We start from the raw sequence: 16,920 nt of genomic DNA, 5'->3' as shown, positions 1-16,920 counted from the left end.
AAGCCTCTTGAGTTCGCCAACTCCAATCTGATTTACACAAGGCCACAGTCAAAGTGGAAGTTCTAGTCTCCCTTCAGAGAAAGGTACCTCCTTCTTTGATGGTCCATTCTTTCCACTGGGATCTCACTCACAGAGATCTTTCATTTGGTCATTTTTTTTGCAAGACTGTCTTGCCTTTCCATGCCAAAAATACTCTCATGGGCTTTTTAGCCAGATCCGAATGCCTTAAGGGCTGATTCTGAGGCCAGAGTGCTGTTTAGGACATGATTTGTATTTTGTGTGTCATAATTTAAGGATATTTCCTTACCCTGAGAACAAGAAGATATCGCCTTATGTTGCCTTCCCTTTTTTATTGTTTTGCCTTTTGCATTTAGTTCTGAATCTCGTGAAACTAAACGTAGCAGTCAAGTTTTAATATTTTTTTGCACATGAGTCCCACTTGCCCCACTTCTGCTTATGGGAAAGACAGTCCTCTTTCTCTTATTTTAAAGTACCATCCTTACAATACATCAAGCCCATTCTGTGTGAGTTAGCTTTGGAATCATCAGTTCCCTTCCACTGTTTAACTTGCCCATTATCAGATTGTCCTAATTACCAGAACTAATGTGTCTGTATGTCCTGGGGAGCAAGTCCTCTCATCTTCTTCTTCAAAAGTTTACTTTGGCCATTCTTAAGCTTTTGGGTTTCCATATAAAATTTAGAATCACATCTTTGCTATAGAACAGTAGCTGAAAGAGAATTGAGATCATTATAACATAAAGTATACAATCAATAATCATGTTATATCTTTCTACTTAAATAATTCATGTTTTATTTCTCTCAGTAATGCTTCATGATTTTCACAAAGGGATCTTGGACTTTTATCAGATTTATTTCTAGGTGTTTGATTTTTTATGCTTCTGTGAATGTTTCATTTTAAAAAATAAACTTTATTTTTGGAACAGTTTTAGGTTTACAGAAAAATATTAAGTGGAGATACAGAGATTTTCCTCTTCTGCCCCCCCCCACATTTCACCTATATCAACATCCCCCCTGGACGGTATGCTTATTCTCATTAATTAGCCTACATTGACACATCACTATGACCCGTAGTCCACAGTTTACTCAGATTCACTCTTGGTGTGATATATCCTACAGGCTTTGAAAAATGTACAACAACACATATCAATCATAATTTAATGCAGAGTTATTTTCTCTGCCTTAAAATTCTTGTCCCAGGCAACCACTGATCCTTTTACTGTCTCCATAGTTAAGTCTGTTCTAGACTGTCCTAGAGTTGAAATCACAAAAATAGGTTTCTTTTACTTAGGAATATACATTCCTGGTTCTCCTATGCAAGCTTTTCATGGTATGATCACTCATCTCTTAACACAGAGCAATATTCCATCATCTGCATAGACTACAGGTTATTTATTTCTGGAGACTGCACGGCTTCCTGCTCAACCCCAGCTGGGCCTTCTTCCTGGAGAGGAGAAACTGGTGAGCAGTTGTGGCTGCCCCAGTGGTGGCCATGGCCTGGGTGCCCAAGGGGAGGGGAAGGGACACCCCATTCCCTAGGGTTGGGCAGCCCAGGCAGAGATGTGAACTTCATAACCATGGCAGAGAGGGTCATGTGGGTAGCCCCACAGGCATGCGGAGAAATGTAGGGTCCTGGTGGGCTTCAGTAGAGTTGGAGACAGTGGAGACAGGGATGGATAGGATGTTGGGGGATGAGTTTCCTGGGGCTCTGCAGAGAATTAGGGGCCAAAGAAAATGTAGTCTATAATATTAAAGATTATATAAATATATTAATAATCTGTAGGTAAAAGTAAGTTATCCAATAGAAGGCACTGGGGGAGAATATCTAACCTTTGAAAATTAAGACAGTTTTCTTCATAGAATGAAATCACATTTCCAAATGGACTAAAGGTTGAAATATAAAGGATAAAACAGAATTTCAGTTAAAATCTTAAATTCTGAACAAATGCACAAACATCTCTGCTCCATCCTAAATGCTGTTTATCAGTAAAATCATTTTGAAGAAGGCTTGAACACTCAGGAGCACAAATAATGAGAGAGAAAACAACAGCAGCAAAACTCTGGAAAGAAGAAAGCAGATGAGCAGGTGAAAATATAGACATAAACTGTGAGCCTGCAGTGGGGAAAGTTGAGAAATGGCCTCAGTAACGCAATGCAAACCCCCCAAGCCTCAGGCTGCTGAGGTGGGCATGAAGTTGAGGGTAAAAGAGTGTTTAATGAGCGTACTCACAGTGCACTGGGGAGCCTCTGCCCTGCCCATCCAGGCTGTAGCCCAGGTTTCATTCCCTTCAGAGGGTCCTATAGGTAGAGTTGAGAAAAAGATCCTGTGCTGAAAAGAGATCCAGTGAAAATTATTCACTGAATACTGGGACGTTATTTTCTCTCAGATTTTAAGAATTTGAATAGTCAGACTTCGACTCTCCAGGCAAAAAAATTAGATGAGAATTCCCTGGAGAAAATGTCCAAGCTAGAGGAAAGATAACAGGGTAACAACATTGGGGGGTTCCCAAGGAAATAATTTGCCTGCCATGCCCTGGAAAACCTAGGACAGCTCAGCAGCAGTGCAAGAGAAAATGTTCATTGCAAACTGGGGAATGGGGAATCTCACACACATCTGATTGAATGGTTAATCTACCCCAGGTGGACTGCCCTTAATGAGAAACCACTACAGATTTTTTGGTTTGTTTGGGGGATTTATTTGTTTATTTGAAAGTCAGAGTTACAGAGAGGGAGGGAGAGAAAGAAATCTTTTATCTATACTGGTTATAAGAAGCCAGGAGCCAGGGGCCCCACCTTGTCTCCCCACAGGGTGACAGAGGCCCAAACAATCAACCCATCCTCAACAGCCGTTCCCCAGGCCTCTAAAAGGGAGCTGGATCAGAAGTGGAGCATCCAGGGCAGGCACTGGTCCCCACAATGGATTCCAGTGCTGCTGGCTGCCCTACCCACTACACCACAGCACTGGCACCTGACCTCACTGTTTTTGACCATACTTGTAAGAACCATCTTCTGAGAAGTGCATGGCTGAAGCATCTGACTTGATTTTTATAATGATGAGAGATATGGATACAATTCCGTTCTTCTATGTAAATACATCAAGCTTTGCCAGCACCATTTGTTGAAGAGATTATCGTTACACCAATGAATGGTCTGAACCCTTTTGTCAAAAATCAGGTGGCTGTATGTATTTAGATTAACTTTGGGATTCTCTGTTTTGCTCCACTGGTCTGTGTCTCGGTTTTTTTATTGCCAGTCACATGATGTTTTAATTAGTGTAGCTTTTTAATATGTTGTGAAGTCAGGTATTGTGATGTCTCCAGCTTGATTTTTATTTCCTCAGGATCACCTTAGAGGTTCTGGATCTTCTGTGGTTCCTTATGAATTTGAGGGTTGTTTCTCTAATTCTGTAAAGAACGTCATTGGTATTCTGTAGATTTATTTACGTGAAATAGTTTTTTTTAAAAGATATAGATTCTTCCAATCCACAAGCAGGAGTATCTTTCCATTTTTTGTGTCCTTGATGGTTTCTTTGGTTGGTGTTTGAGAATTTTCATTATAGAGATCTTTCACTCATTTCATTAAATTTATTCCTCAATATACTAATTTTTGTGGTTATTGTAAATTGGATTTTTTGTTGATTTCTCTGTCAGTGAGGCCATCATTAATATGTAAAAAAGCAGCTTTTTTTGGTATGTTTATTTCTACCTTTAAACTTTGCTGAATTGGTTTATCAGTTCAAGCAGCATTTTAATGTAATGTTTGTGTTCTTCCAGGAGCAACATCATGTCACCTGCAAACATTAATTATTTGACTTGCTCTTTTCCAATTTTAGTGCCTTTTATTTTGTTCTCCTCTCTAATTGCTCTTGTGAAAATTTACAGTACTTTATTCGGTCAGAGTGGTGAAAGTGGACATCCTTGTGTTGTCACAGATTTTGACAAAATGCTTTCATCTTTTCCTCATTCAGCATAATATTGGCAGTTGGTTTGTCAAATATCACCTTTATGATTTTGAGGCATGTTCCTGCTATGCCTAATTTGTGGAGGGATTTTTTTTTTGTACCATAAAAGGGTAATAAATCATACCAAATGCTTTCTCTGCATCTAATTTGAGTATGGTTTCTATTCTTTCATTATGTTGATTAATTTATGATGTTGATTGTTTTGCAAAATGGAACCAGCATGGCATTTCTGGGATCAATTCCGATTGATAGTTATGTGTTATGTATGAGCTTTTTTTTTTTTTTGACAGGCAGAGTGGACAGTGAGAGAGAGACACAGAGAGAAAGGTCTTCCTTTGCCATTGGTTCACCCTCCAATGGCCGCTGCGGCCAGCGCGCTGCGGCCGGCGCACCACGCTGATCCGATGGCAGGAGCCAGGAGCCAGGTGCTTTTCCTGGTCTCCCATTGGGTGCAGGGCCCAAGCACCTGGGCCATCCTTCACTGTACTCCCTGGCCACAGCAGAGAGCTGGCCTGGAAGAGGGGCAACCAGGACAGAATCCAGCGCCCTGACCGGGACTAGAACCCGGTGTGCCGTTGCCGCTAGGCAGAGGATTAGCCTAGTGAGCTGCGGCGCCGGTGTATGTATGAGCTTTTTGAGGCTTTGAATTGTTTATTTAGTACTTTTTAAACTTTTATTTAATGAATATAAATTTCCAAAGTACAGTTTATGGATTACAATGGCTTTCCCCCCATAACTTCCCTCCCACCTGCAACCCTCCCCTTTCCTGCTCCCTTTCCCCTTCCATTCACATCTAGATTAATTTTCAATTCTCTTTATATATATATATATATATATATATATAGTATATATTAAGTAAAGATTGCAACAGTTTGCACCCACATAGAAACCCAAACTGAAAAATACTGTTTGAATACTAGTTATAGCATTAAATCACTATGTACAGCACATTAAGGACAGAGATCCTACATGAGAAGTAAGTGCACAGTGACTCCTGTTACTGACTTAACAAATTGACACTCTTGTTTATGGCATCAGTAATCACCCTAGGCTCTTGTCATGAGTTGCCAAGGCTATAGAAGCCTTTTGAGTTTCCCGCCTCTGATCATATTGAGACAAGTTCATAGTCAAAATAGAAATTCTCTCCTCCCTTCAGAGAAAGGTACCTCCTTCTTTGATGAACTGTTCTTTCCACTGGGATCTCACTCACAGAGATCTTTCCTTTCGGTCATTTTTTTTTTTGACAGAGTGTCTTGGATTTCCATGCCTGAAATACTCTCACGGGCTTTTCAGCTGGATCTGAATGCCTTAAGGGCTGATTCTGAGGCCAGAATGCTGTTTAGGACATCCGCCATTCTATGAGTCTGCTGTGTATCCCGCTTCCCATGTTGGATTGTTCTCTCCCTTTTTTATTCTATTGATTAGTATTTTCAGACACTAGTCCTGTTTATGTGATCCCTTTGACTCTCAATCCTATCCTTATGATCAACTGTGAACAGAAATTGATCACTGGGACTAGTGACATGCATTGGTACATGCCACCTTGATGGGATTGAATTGGAATCCCCTGGTATGTCTCTAACTCTACCATTTGGGGCAAGTCAGCTTGAGCATGTCCAGAATTGCACATCTCTTCCCTCTCTTATTCCCACTCTTATATTTAACAGCCATCACTTTTCAGTTAAGTTTCAACACTTAAGAAAAACTGTGTATTAATTACAGTATTCAACCAATAGTATTAAGTAGAACAAAAAAATACTAAGAGGGGTAAATTATTAAGTTGTTCATCAACAGTCAGGGCAAGGGCTGACCAAGTCACCGTTTCTCATAGTATCCATTTCACTTCAACAGGTTTCCTTTTTGGTGCTCGGTTACTTGTCACCGATCAGGGAGAACATATGATATTTCTCCCTTTGGGACTGGCTTGATTCACTCAGCATGATGTGTTCCAGATTCCACCATTTTGTTGCAAATGACCAGATTTCATTGTTTGTTTGTTTTTTTTTTTTTTTTTTTTTTTTTTTTTTTTTTTTTCTGCTGCATAGTGTTCTACAGAGTACATATCCTATAATTTCTTTATCCAGTCTACTGTTGATGGGCATTTAGGTTGATTCCAGGTCTTAGCTATTGTGAATTGAGCTGCAATAAACATTAAGGTGCAGACAGCCTTTTTGTTTGCCAGTGTAATTTCCTTTGGGTAAATTCCAAGGAGTGGGATGGCTGGGTTGTATGGTAGGGTTCTATTCAGGTTTCTGAGAAATCTCCAGAGTGGCTTCCATAGTGCCTGACTAGTTTGCATTCCCACCAACAGTGGGTTAGTGTCCCTTTTTCCCCACATCCTCGCCAGGATCTGTTGTTGGTAGATTTCTGAAGCTGAGCCATTCTCACCAGGGTGAAGTGAAACCTCATTGTGGTTTTGATTTGCATTTCCCTAATTGCTAGTGATTGTGAACATTTTTTCATGTGCCTGTTGGCCATTTGGATTTCCTCTTTTTTTTTTATTTTTTTTTATTTTTTTTGACAGGCAGAGTGGACAGTGAGAGAGAGAGAGACAGAGAGAAAGGTCTTCCTTTGCCGTTGGTTCACCCTCCAATGGCCGCCGCGGCCGGCGCGCTGCGGCCGGCGCACCGCGCTGATCCGATGGCAGGAGCCAGGATCCAGGTGCTTTTCCTGGTCTCCCATGGGGTGCAGGGCCCAAGCACCTGGGCCATCCTCCACTGCACTCCCTGGCCACAGCAGAGGGCTGGCCTGGAAGAGGGGCAACCGGGACAGAATCCGGTGCCCCGACCGGGACTAGAACCCGGTGTGCCGGCGCCGCTAGGCGGAGGATTAGCCTATTGAGCCGCGGCGCCAGCCTTGGATTTCCTCTTTTGAAAAATGTCTATTGAGGTCCTTGGCCCATCTCTTAAGTGGGTTGTTTGTATCAAGATACCAAGGACATTCTTCTCAGATCTAGAAAAATTATGCTGAAATTCATATGGATACGCAGGAGAACTCGAATAGCTAAAGCAATTTTGTACAATGAAAACAGAGCCGGGGCTGGCGCCGTGGCTCAACAGGCTAATCCTCCGCCTTGTGGCGCCGGCACACCGGGTTCTAGTCCTGGTCGGGGTGCTGGATTCTTTCCTGGTTGCCCCTCTTCCAGGCCAGCTCTCTGCTGTGGCCCAGGAGTGCAGTCGAGGATGGCCCAAGTGCTTGGGCCCTGCACCCCATGGGAGACCAGGAGAAGCACCTGGATACTGCCATCGGATCAGCGTGGTGCGCCGGCCGCAGAGAGTCAGCTGCGGCGGCCATTGGAGGGTGATCCAATGGCAAAGGAAGACCTTTCTCTCTGTCTCCCTCTCTCACTCTCCACTCTGCCTGTCAAAAAATATATAAATAAATAAATAAATAAATAAGAAACAAAGCTGGAGGCATCACAGTACCAGATTTCAGGACATATTGCAGGGCAGCTGTAATCAAAACAGCATGGTACTGGTACAGAAATAGATGAATAGACCAATGGAACAGAATAGAAACACCAGAAATCAAACCAAACATCTACAGCCAGCTTATATTTGATCAAGGATCTAAAACCAATTCCTGGATCAAGGACAGTCTATTCAATAAATAGTGCTGGGAAAACTGGATTTCCACATGCAGAATCATGAAGCAAGACTCCTACCTTACACCTTACACAATATCCACTCAACATGGATTAAAGACCTAAATCTACGACCCGACACCATCAAATTATTAGAGAACATTGGAGAAACCCTGCAAGATGTTGGCACCGGCAAAGACTTCCTTGAAAAGACCCTGGAGGTGCAGGCAGTCGAAGCCAAAATTAACAATTGGGATTGCATCAAATTGAGAAGTTTCTGTACTGCAAAAGCAACAGTCAGGAGAGTGAAGAGGCAACTGACAGAATGGGAAAAAATATTTGCAAGCTATGCTACAGATAAAGGATTCATACCCAGAATTTACAAAGAGATCAAGAAACTCCACAACAGTGCTTTGTTGAGAATCTTTGCATCTATGTTCTTCAAGGAAATAGGCCTGTAGTCTTTCCATTTTGTTTCTTTGTTCGTTTTGGCATCAAAATGACGTTGGCCTCCTAAAAAGTGTTTGGCAGTGTTTTCAAGTAGTTTGAATATTGTTGGAGTTTGTCTTTAAAGTTTTGTAGAATTGGATAATAAAGCCATCAAGTCCTGGACTTTACATTGATGGAAGAATTTTGCTTACTGCTACAATCCCACTACTTTTTTTGAGTCTGTTAGATTGTCTTTATTTTCTGGATTAAATTTGGTAACTTATTTGTATTGACAAACTTCTCCATTTTTCTGAGGTTTTCCAGTTTATTTGCATATAATATTTTTTTTTTATTTTTTGACAGGCAGAGTGGACAGTGAGAGAGAGAGACAGAGAGAAAGGTCTTCCTTTGCCGTTGGTTCACCCTCCAATGGCCGCCGCTGCAGCCGGCGCACCGCGCTGATCCGATGGCAGGAGCCAGGATCCAGGTGCTTTTCCTGGTCTCCCATGGGGTGCAGGGCCCAAGCACTTGGGCCATCCTCCACTGCACTCCCTGGCCATAGCAGAGAGCTGGCCTGGAAGAGGGGCAACCGGGACAGAATCCGGCGCCCCGACTGGGACTAGAACCCGGTGTGCCGGCGCCGCAAGGTGGAGGATTAGCCTATTGAGCCACGGCGCCGGCTCTATTTGCATATAATATTGAATGGCAGTTTCTTTTGAAGCCTTGTGTTTCAGTAGTGTTGGTTATAATGTCTGCTTTTTCATCTAATCTTATTTTTTGAGTTTTTTCTCTCTTTTTCTTTGTCAGTCTTGTTAGAGGATTATCTATTTTTTTGACAGGCAGAGTGGACAGAGAGAGAGAGAGAGGAGGGAGAAAGGTCATCCTTTTCCATTGGTTCAACCCCCAATGGCCGCTGTGGCCGGCACACCGCACTGATCCAAAGCCAGGAGCCAGGTGCTTCTCCTGGTCTCCCATGCCAGTGCAGGGCCCAAGTACTTGGGCCATCCTCCACTGCCTTCCCGGGCCACAGCAGAGAGCTGGACTGGAAGAGGAGCAACTTGGACAGAATCCGCCACCCCGACTGGGACTAGAACCCGGTGTGCTGGCACCACAGGCAGAGGATTAGAATAATGAGCCACAGCACTTGCCCAGAGACTTATCTATTTTTTAAAAATTTTATGTGAGGTAAACAATTTTCATGTACTTGCCATATACATATTCAGGAACATATTGATTCCTCGCACCCAACACTTCCTCTAGCCCATACTTCTTCCTCTTCCCTCTCCTGTTTTCACTGTTAATTCTAATAGAAAAATATTTTCAGGTAACTTTATACTCATAATATTCACTGTTCATTAAGTAGAAAGTTCAACAAATAGTATGAAGAAAATAAATTGTTCCTCAACATGAGACAAGGCTTGTAAAAAAGCATCATATCTCAAAATACTCATTTTACTCCTACATATTATTACGTGTTAAGTACTATATTAGTTACCACAGATCAGGGACAACATATGATATTTGTCTTTTTGCGACTGGCTTATTTCACTAAGTATAATGGTTGTTTTCAGTTGTATCCATTTTATTGCAAAAGATAGCATTCCATTTTTTCTTGCTGAATAGTATTCCATAATGTATATATACCACCGTTACTTTTTTTCCAGAATTATTTATTTGAGAGGCAGAGTTGAGAGAAGGAGAGACAGAGAATAAGAGGTCTTCGTTCTGGTTCACTCCCTAAATGGATGCAATGGCTATATCTGGGCTGATGTGAAGCCAGGAGCCAGGATCTTCTTCTGGGTCTCCCACACTGTGCAGGGGCTGAAGGACCTGGGCCATCTTCCACTGTTTTCCTAGGCCTTCATCAGGAACAGCCAGGCTTTGAACTGGCTCCACTATGGGATGCTGGTGCAGCAGGTAGGAGATTATTCCACCTTGCCACAGTGCCGGTCTCCATAATTTCTTTATCTAGTTATCATTTGATAGACATCTAGGTGAATTCCATATCAAGGATGTTGTGAATTGGACTGCCATAAACATGTGGGCACAGATAACTCTTTCATCTGCTGATTTCAATTTTTTTAGGTAAATTCCCATGAGTGGCACTGCTGGTTCCTATGGTTCATCTATTTTCAGCTCTTTGAGGTGTCTCCATACTGTCTTCCACAATTACTTCACCAGATTACATTCCCAGTGGATTAGGGTACTGTTTTATAATAATATTATTATTAATATTATTAATATATTATAATTATATTAATAGTTGACAGGAAGAGTTACAGACAGAGAAAAGTGTTCCATCCAGGGGTTCACCCCCAAATGGCCACAATGGCTGGAGCTACACTGATCCAAAGCCAGGAGCCAGGTGCATCTTCCTGGTCTCCCATACAGGTGCAGGGTCCCAAGCATTTGGGCCATCCTTCACTGCTTTTCTGGGCCACAGCAGAGAGCTGGACTGGGAGAGGAGCAACGAGGGCTAGAACCTGGTGCCCATATGGGAAGCCAGCACCGCAGGAGGAGGATTCACCTAGTGCACCATGGCACTGGCCCCTAGGTACTGTTTTGCCACATCCTTTCCAGCATTTGTTGTTCATTGATTTCTGTATGCAAACCATTCTGTCTGTGGTGAGGTGAAACTTCATTGTGGTTTCGCTTTGCATTTCCCTAATGGCTAGTGATCCTGAGCATTTTTTCATGTGTCTGTTGTCCATTTGAATTTCCTTTCTTGAAGAATGTCTGTTCAAGTCTGTTGCCCATTCTTAACTGCATTGTTTGTTTTGTTGTTGTTGAGTTTTTTGAGCACTTTATACATCCTGGATATTAATACTTTATCAGTTACATATTTGCAAAGATTTTCTCCCATTCTGTCGGTTGCAAAGTGAACTTTTCTGAGTTTTTGTTTACAGTGCAAATGCTTCTCAGCTTGATGTAATCCCATTTGTATGTTTTTGCTTTTATTGCCTGTGCTTCTGGGTTCTAAGAAGTCTGCACATGGCAATGTCTTGCATCATTTCCACAATGTTCTCTAAGAATTTGAAGGTCTTAGGTTGTACATTTAGGTCCTTGACCCTTTTTGAGTTGATTTTTGTATTAGAATAAGGTAGGTTTCTATTTTCTTTTTGTGCACCATTTTTTGAAGAGATTGACCTTGTCACAGGGTTAGATTTTAGATCCTTTGTCAAAGATAAATTATTAGTAAAAGTGTGGATTGAGTTTTGGAGTTTCTGTTGTGTTCCGTTGGTCTACATGTGTAGTTTTTGCCAGTATCAGGCTGTTTTGATTGTAACTGTTCTGAAATATGTCTTGAATTCTGGTATTGTGATGCTTCTGGCTTTGCTTTTCACATACAAGATTCCATTAGCTATTCTGGGTCTCTTGTGTTTCCATTTGAATTTTAGCATCTTTTTTTCCCTAGATCTGAGAAGAATGTAACTGGCATTTTGATTGGGATCACATGAATCAGTAAATTGCTTTTGGTACTACTGACATTTTGATTATATTGATTATTTTAATCCTTGAACATTAAAGATTTTTTCCAATTTCTGTGTCTTCTGTTTCTTTCACTAATATTTTATAATTTTCATTATAGACATCTTTGGAATTCTTGATTAAATTTATTCCATGGTATTTAATTTTTTTTTGCATACTATTTTTTTTAAACTTTTATTTAATGCATATAATTTTCCAAAGTACGACTTATGGATTACAATGGCTTCCCCCCAATACCGTCCCTCCCACCCACAACCCTCCCCTTTCCCACTCCCTCTCCCCTTCCATTCACATCATGATTCATTTTCGATTATCTTAATATACAGAAGATCAGCTTAGTATACATTAAGTATGGATTTCAACAGTTTGCTCCCACACAGAAACATAAAGTGAAAAATAATAGATGATTTTTTTAAATGATGATGAAATCAGAGCAGACCTATTGTCATGTTTAATCCCAGTGAGAGTCAAGTTGGGAATTGATAATTTCTTTTTTTTTTTTTTTTTTTTTTTTTTTTACAGAGGATCAGTTTAGTATGCATTAAGTAAGGATTTCAACAGTTTGCACCCCCATAGAAACACAAAGTGAAATATATTGTTTGAGTACTCGTTATAGCATTAAGTCTCAATGTACAGCACATTAAGGATAGAGATCCTACATGAGGAGTAAGTGCACAGTGACTCCTGTTGTTGACTTTACCAATTGACACTCCTGTCTATGGCATCAGTAATCTCCCTATGCTCCAGTCATGAGTTTCCAAGGCTATGGAAGCCCTCTGAGTTCTCCGACTCTTATCTTGTTTAGACAAGGTCATAGTCAAAGTGGAGGTTCTCTCCTCCCTTCAGAGAAAGGTACCTCCTTCTTTGAAGACCTGTTCTTTCCACTGGGATCTCACTCGCAGAGATCTTTTGCCAGAGTGTCTTGGCTTTCCATGCCTGACATGGTATTTAATTTTTTTGTAACAATTGTGAATGGGATTGCTCTTAGAAGCATGGTATTTAATTTTTTTGTAACAATTGTGAATGGGATTGCTCTTAGAAGCTCTTTCCCAGCCATGGCTTTTTATATATAGACTGTTGATTTCTTTTGTTAATTTTATATCCTGCCACTTCACCAAACTCTTTTATGAATTCCAGTAGTCTCTTAGTGGAGACTTTTATTTCCCCTCTGTATAGAATCCTGTCATCTGCAAGTAGGGGTAATTTGACTTCCTCCTTACCAGTTTGTATCCTTTGGTTTCTTTTTCTTGCCTAATAGCTCTGACTGAAACTTCCAGGTCTATATTGAATAGCAAGGGCACAAGTTGGCATCCTTGTCTGATTCCAGCTCTTCATGGGAATGCTTCCAACATTTCCCCATTCATAAGATGCTGTCTATAGGTTTGTCATAAATTGCCTTGACTGTGGTGAGGAATGTTCTTACTATACTCAGTTTGCTTAAGGTTTTCATTATGAAAGGATGTTGTATTTTGTCAGATGCTTTCCCTGCATCTATTGAAATAAACCTATGGTTTATTTGAAAGTTTTATTATTTGAGCGGCAGAATTATAGACAGAATAGGAGACAGACTTTTAATTGGTTGGCATACAGTCCTTTGTATTAACTCTTGATAGATAAATCTTTTTATCATCTGTGGTAGCTATTGTTACCTTTCATTTTTGATCTCTGACTTTACTGATCGGGGTCTTCTTCTTCTTTTTTTTTTTTTTTCTTTTTTAAGGATAGTTGGCCCAAGAGTGTATAAATATTTTAAGCAAGTTCTTCATTTCACTGATTTTTATATTCTTTTTTGCTTTCAATTTTGTTTATTCTCTAATTTTAATTATCTCTTTCCTCTTCCTAATTTTGTGTTTGGTTTCATTTGTTTTTCAAGGGCACTACGTTGGTGGCTCTTATTTGATGCCTTTCCAATTTCTTGGTCTAGGGATCAATTTCTCTAAACTTTCCATTTAATACTCTTTCACAGTTTCCCATAAGTTTTGATATGTTATACTGTCATCTTTATTCGTTTCCATAATTTTTTTATTTTTTGTATGACTCACGGTTCATTCAGGAGCATGTTCAGTCTCCATGTGGTTGTATATGTTCTTGAGGTTCTTGGTGTGGTCATTTGCCCCTTCATTCCATGTGGTCATGGAATATGCATGGTATGATTTCGATATTTGTTGAATTTGCTGAGACTTATGGCCTACCATATTGTATATCCTGGAGAGTGGCTCAAGGCATTAGTTCCTGTCAACCATGTGGGAGACATGGATCCAGATCCCACTTCTCAGCTTTAGTCCCATATGTGGGCATTTGGGGAGTGACTTAGTAGATGAGAACTATCTCTTGCTATCTCACTCATAATGAATTATTAAAAATTTTATCTCTCTTTTTACCTGGAAACTTGATTTAAAGTATTCAAACTTGATGTATTTCATATATACAAATTTAGAAACACTAATTATTCCCACCCTACCCTCCCTCCCTCCCTCACACTCACCCACCCAAACATGCTCCCATCCCTCTTCATTTTTTTTAAAGATTTATTTATTTGAAAGTCAGAGTTACAGAGAGAAGAGGCAGAGAGAGTGAGAGAGGTCTTCCATCTTATGGTTCACTCCCCAATTGGCCACAACATCAGAGCCGTGCCGATCCGAAGCCAGGAGCCAGGAGCTTCATTTGTGTCCCCCGCACGGGTGCAGGGGCACAAGGACATGGGACATCTTCCACTGCTTTCCCAGGCCATAGCAGAGAGCTGGATCACAAGAGGAAAAGCTGGGTCTCGAACTGGCGCCCATATGGGATGCCGGTGTTCCAGGCCAGGGCGTGATCCCACTGCGCCACAGCTCCCATCCCTCTTTAATCTCCATCCACTCTTCCCGTTCTTACTTTATGCAAAAATCTATTTTCAATTATTTTATACTCACAATATAAAGACTACACTAAGTAAAGAATTCAACAGTTTGAAAGAATTAAAAAAAAAAACAAACCCGTTCCTGAAGAGGCAAGACATGGTTTGTTTAAAATCATCATTATATCTGCAAGAGTTGTTTAAAATCATTGTATGTCAGAGTGTCAATATAACTTCTAAGGATCACGTTTTAGGTACTCTGTTACCACAGATCAGGGAGAATATACATATTTGTCTTTTTGGAAAGGCTTATTTCACAAAATGTAACGTTTTACAGTTGCATCCAGTCTTTTTTTTTTTTTTTTTTTGTATAGGAAAAGCTTTCTTACCTGCAGCATACCGGAGATCAACACTGGCCCTCTATCCAAGCCTGGAGCCAAGACAGCTGTCACCCACTTTTTTGACACTGCCTGGCCACTTCCGGTGCCGCTGGGAGTAAGAGGCGGGTCCTAGATGGATGGCGCTTGTGCAGTCAGTCTGGTGGATATAGAGCCGACGGTGGCAGCGTGTTGTCGGCTGCTAGAGTTGTCGGCTGCTAGAGTTGTCGGCTTCCGGCGGCGTTTTCGGCAGCGGTACTGGCCTGGAGAGTGCGGGAGCGAAGGTGAGTTTTTCTTAAAAAACAGTGAGAGGCCTGGGACCTCGGGAGGTGGGAGGGTTGTGGCACCTCGGAGCAATGTAGACACTCAGGTCCACAGGCTGAGTGGCCGTGGGGGCGGGCGGCGGCTCGGCTGTGGGAAGCGGAGAAGCGGGTGGCTGGGCTCGCGCTGGAGGACAGGACTGCGGGTTACAAGGTATGTTTATTTGTAACCTGTAACTTAGTTATTTCATCAGTTCTAGCAGTATTTCTGGTGGGTGTTTTAGTTTTCATTGATTTTTATGAGTCTTTTTAGGATGTCTGTGTCTTCTGGAATTAATCTTAGTAGGTTATGTGTATTTGTTATCCAGGGATTTCTCCATTTCCTCCTAGTTTTCCAGTTTATTAATATACAGTACTGAATAGCAATTTCTTTGAAACCTTGAGTTTCAGTGATGTTGTTTATAATGTCTGTTTTTTGTCTGTAATTTTATTGACTGGCATTTTTATCTTTTTTGTTAGTCTGGTTAGAAAATTATCTACTTTTTTAACATTTTATATCAGGTATGTAAATATCATGTATTTCTTATATATAGATTCAAAACATACTGATACTTCTTCCCATGCTAGCATCTCTCAAGCCTACACACCAGCCTTTTTCTTCCTCCTTCTCTTGTTCCCACCCTTAATTCTTCGAATTATCCGTTTTCATTTAACTATATATTCATATGATTAAGTAACAGTGTTCAACGTGGAGTATGAAGAACAAAACACTGTTCTTGAAAGTGAGACTAGAACTATAAGAAACAATTTTATCTCAGAATTTCATTTTCTCTCCCACACATTACATTTAGGTACTTTATTAGTTACCACAAATCAGGGAAAAAATACGTTATTTGTCCTTTTGGGACTGGCTTATTTCACTGAATATACTGGGTTAAAGTTACATCCATTTTGTTGCTAAAGACAACATTTCCGTGTTCCCCAATGGGTGGTATTCCATAGTGTATATATGCCATAATTTCCTTATCCAGTCATCAGTTCATGGACATCAGGTTTAATTCCACAACCCAGCTATTGTGCACTGAGCTGCAGTGAACATGAAGGTACAGATAACTCTTTCAAATCTACTGATATAATTTCCTAGGGGTAAATCACCAGGACAGGGATTGCTGATAAATTTCATAGTAAACGGTAGATTTATTTTCAGCTTTCTGAGGTATCTCCATACTGTCTTCTGCAATGGCTTTACCAGTCTACATTCCCACCAAAAGTGAGTGGATCAGAGTACTGTATTCCCCACTTCCTCAGCAGCATTTATCGTTGTTGATTTCTGTATGAGAGCCATTCTGACTGTGGTGCGGTGAAACCTCATTGCCATTTTGATTTGCATTTCCTTGATGGCTAGTGATCCTGAGCATTTTTTCATGTGTCTGTTGGCCATATGGATTTCCTTTCTTGAAACATGCCTGTTCAAGTTCTACGCCCATTTCTTAACTATATATTTTTTATTGTTGAGCTCTTTGTCGATTGTAGATACTAATCTTTTATCAGTTTCTTGTTTGCAGACAGTTATCTCCCATTCATTCTGTTGTCTCCTCACTTTGCTGAGTGTTTCTTTTGCAGCGTAGAAGCTTCTCAGTTTGATGGAATCACGTTTCTCTGTTTCTGTTTCTGCTGCTTTTGCTTGTGCTTCTGCTGTCTTTTCCCAGAAATCTTTGCCTATGCCAGTGTCTTTCATGTTTCCCCAGTGTTCTCTAGTAATTTGATGAGATTGGGTTTTAGATTTTGTTCCTTGAACTATTTTCAGTTGGTTTTTCTATAAGGTGTAAGGCATGGGTCTTCTTTCATAGTTCTGCATATGGAGGTCCAGTTTACTCAGGAACATTTTTGAAGAAACTGTCCTTTGCACCTGAGATTAATCTTTAGCGCCTTCTTCCAAGATAAATTGATTGTAGATGCGTGGATTG

The 16,920-nt window shown here is 40.8% G+C and overlaps 1 protein-coding gene across 8 annotated transcripts in view; it reads left to right on the top strand.

The window, feature by feature from the left end:
- LOC127490200 (uncharacterized) overlaps positions 1–16,920 on the top strand; it is a 108,274-nt gene that overhangs the window by 18,401 nt on the left and 72,953 nt on the right. For 5 of the 8 annotated variants that reach the window (XR_011384405.1, XM_070063893.1, XM_070063894.1 and 2 more), the window contains exon 1: positions 14,843–14,977. The gene's annotated coding sequence lies outside the window, so the exon portion shown is untranslated. Of the gene's footprint in view, positions 1–14,690; positions 14,978–16,920 lie in introns of those variants that run through there. The other 3 variants (XR_011384408.1, XR_011384407.1, XR_011384406.1) reach the window with 1 other exon arrangement.

The sequence above is a fragment of the Oryctolagus cuniculus genome, chromosome 19 (genome assembly GCF_964237555.1).
Source record: "Oryctolagus cuniculus chromosome 19, mOryCun1.1, whole genome shotgun sequence".
Taxonomy (NCBI): Eukaryota; Metazoa; Chordata; class Mammalia; order Lagomorpha; family Leporidae; genus Oryctolagus; species Oryctolagus cuniculus.
Note: the sequence above shows the minus strand (reverse complement) of the source record. Positions and strands in the feature narration are given on the sequence as shown.